Source organism: Myotis davidii, unplaced genomic scaffold (assembly GCF_000327345.1).
Source record: "Myotis davidii unplaced genomic scaffold, ASM32734v1 scaffold93, whole genome shotgun sequence".
NCBI classification, from domain to species: domain Eukaryota; kingdom Metazoa; phylum Chordata; class Mammalia; order Chiroptera; family Vespertilionidae; genus Myotis; species Myotis davidii.
In genome coordinates, this window is record NW_006292095.1 from 7,129,615 (window position 1) to 7,132,767 (window position 3,153).

The following is a 3,153-nucleotide window of genomic DNA, read 5'->3' on the forward strand; positions in this document are numbered from 1 at the left end:
ATTTATTTATTTATTTATTTTTATTTCAGCCACACCAGTTTAAAGCTGACATCATCTTGGTTTAAGTCTACAGTGAGTTATCCAATATAACTACAAACTACCCCAGAAAAATACCTTCTTGACACTTACAAAGCAAGTTCTTTCTCCTTCCCTTAAAATATACATCACCTAGGCCTTTTGGCTCTCTGAGCAGCACCATGGAGGTTGGCAAGAACAAGCACCTTACAAAGAGTGACAGAAAGGGATCCAAGAAGACAGTGGTTGGTCCATTTTCTAAGAATGATGTGAAAGCACCAGCTATGTTCAATATAAGAACTATTGGAAAAACACTGGCCACAAGAACTCAAGGAAACAAAATCGCATCTGAAGGTCTCCAGGGTCGTGTTTTGAAGTGAGCCTAGCTGATCTGCAGAATGATGAAGTTGCATTTAGAAAATTCAAGCTAATTACTCAGGATGTTCAGGGCAAAAACTGCCTAATTTCCATGGTAAGGGTCTTACCTGTGATAAAATGTGCTCAATGGTAAAAACATAAATAAAATGGAAGACCATGATTGAAGCCATCTTGATGTCAAGACTACTGATGGTTATTTGCTTCATCTAGTACGTGTTGTTTTGCTAAAAAATGCAACACACAGATTCAGAAGGCCTCTTCTGCTCAGCATCAGCCGGTCTGCCAAAGCCATTAGAAGATGATGGAAATAATGATCCAAGAGGTGGACACAAGTGACTTGAAAGAAGTGGTCAATAAATTGATTCCAGATCGCAATGGAAGAGACATAGAAAAGGCTTGCCAATCTATTCATCCACTCCACAATGTCTTTCTTAGAAAAGTCAAAATGCTGAAGAAGCCCAGGTTTGAATTGGGAGACCTCATATAGACTCACGGTGAAGGTCACAGTTCTGAAAAAGCCACTGGGGATGAGACAGTTGCTAAAGTTGACCAGGCTGATGGATATAAGCCCCCAGTCGAGAATATGTTCAAAATTCAGGCATTCAATGATGAAAAATAAAAAAATTCCTATTTGTAAAAAACAAACAAAAAATACTATACTTCACACAGGAGCTGCAATATTGTCTTAAGGTGATTTGAGGTTTTAGTGAGAACACTTACCGGGCTGAAAGGCTCTGGGATAATGAAAAGCAGAGAAGGACACAATGGCCCCTGTCAGAGCTGCGTTTTGTTTTCAGTAATTACGGTAGGACCCTGGAATCTGCGCATGCCATTGGTGCTTTTCAAATTATGCCAGACTGCACTGCTGAGTAATATTTGCAGAGTGCCTGAAGGAAAGGTGGATTCCTAATTTATGTAAAGCATTACTGAGAATGATCTATATGACAGTGTGATATAAAAAGCAAAATGCAAGTCATTTCTCACCAAAGATCATTTGAAACAGTATTGTCTCAAGGGAGTCATTACATTCAGAAAATAACAAGTAGGAATAAGTATTCAGACATTTAGTTACATTTGCATAATCATCCAAAGTAGGTATCCCATGTCCTCTTGGGGCTAACTAGCATACAAAGAACACAGTAGTTTCTTTTTTTAAAAACATTGAAAATATTTTTAAAGAAAACAAAATATGAGTGTTATCAAATAGATACCTCTGACATCCATGCTTATTCCAAGAAGTAAAAGCCATACAATTCCTTTCTTCTATTAATAAAACCGAAGAATAATCTGCACCATGAAGTCATTTTGGTAGCCAAAGGCTGCAAGAAGATCATGTTATTTTTTTTCCCAATTTCTGTGGATTCTATCTCCCAGGTAGTAGGTCAAATAGTGACACTACCTCTCCCCAAAAGTTGTCTTCATCCTAATCCCCAGAACCTGTCGATATCTTATCTTACAGGGGAAAAGGGACTTTGTAGATGTGCTCTGCAATGAGAGAAATGGATTATCAGAGTGGACCCAATAGAGGTTCTTAAAAGTAGGAAGTGGAGATGCAACTTTGAGGAAAGGGTCAGAGGATACAACTTGGTTGACTTAAAGATGAAAGAAAGGGGCCATTAGCTAAGATGTGTGGGCAACCTTTAAAAGGTGGAAAGGAAGCCCAGCCAGCATGGCTCAGTGGTTGATGCCAACCTATGAACCAGGATATCATGGTTAGATTCCTGGTCAGGGCATATTCCCGGTTGCAGGCCTGATCTCCCTAGTATGGGGGTGTGCAGGAGGCAGCCCAATCAGTGATTCTCTCTCATCACTGATGATTCTATCTATCTCTCCCTCTCCTTTCCCCTGTGAAATCAATAAAAATGTGTATTTTTTAAAACACCAAAACCCCTTTCCCTTAAAAAAGTAAAAGCAGGAAAGAAAAACGATTTTCCTTAGAGAGCCTCCAGATAGGAATGTGGCCCTATCAACACCTTGAATTGAGCCCAGAGAGACCCAAGCTGGAATTCTTCCCTAAAGAATTGTGAAATAAGAAAGCAGTATTGTTTTAAGCCACTAAGATTGTGGTAATTTGTTATGGCATGAATAGGAAAATAATGCATATCATTTCTCCATCAAGTTTGAGAATTGAAACAATCACATTCTCTAGTTCCTATTCTAAAGAGGCAAAAAACCAAATATTTGTATTTTGACTCTGAAAGATAAGACTATACACTAGGTAAAATTGGTGACTTACCAACAAGACTAACATTTTTCTCACCAACACCTGTATCCAGACCCTGGTCCCACTGAACCCTGCTGACCAGTTTTCATGCCAAAAACTACCCAATCCTAACTAGTTCTTCACTTCCCAAGACCCATATCAAAATCACCAACCCAGGCTTTTGATCTTGTAAATATCCTCCCTCATTTTTCTCCTTTTGAAAAGTTACCAAGAATCCTTAACTTGGCACTCTCTCTTAGAGCAATAAGTCTACTAGGCTAAACTTTGTCATGTCAATATTCTTTCCTATTTTGAGGGAACTCACACACAATATGGGGCAGGCCTTCCATTGGCATAACTGAAAATTTCATTATATAGCTTTACAGGTAAAGGCATGTGAACCCAAAGTATACTTTAAATTCCGACTAAGCTGAGAAGGGAACTTTAGCTATAGAATTAGAGAAATGCAAATATATACTGATTAAATACCACTTTTTTCATTTGTTTGTTATTGTTGCTTTTAATTATATATCCAAATTTTAGATATATTGTTTGTG

The 3,153-nt window shown here is 38.2% G+C and overlaps 1 pseudogene; it reads left to right on the forward strand.

Moving 5' to 3' along the window:
- Positions 1 to 197: 197 nt before the first annotated feature.
- LOC102761211 lies at positions 198 to 1,012 on the forward strand (annotated as a pseudogene).
- The last annotated feature ends 2,141 nt before the right edge of the window (positions 1,013 to 3,153 follow it).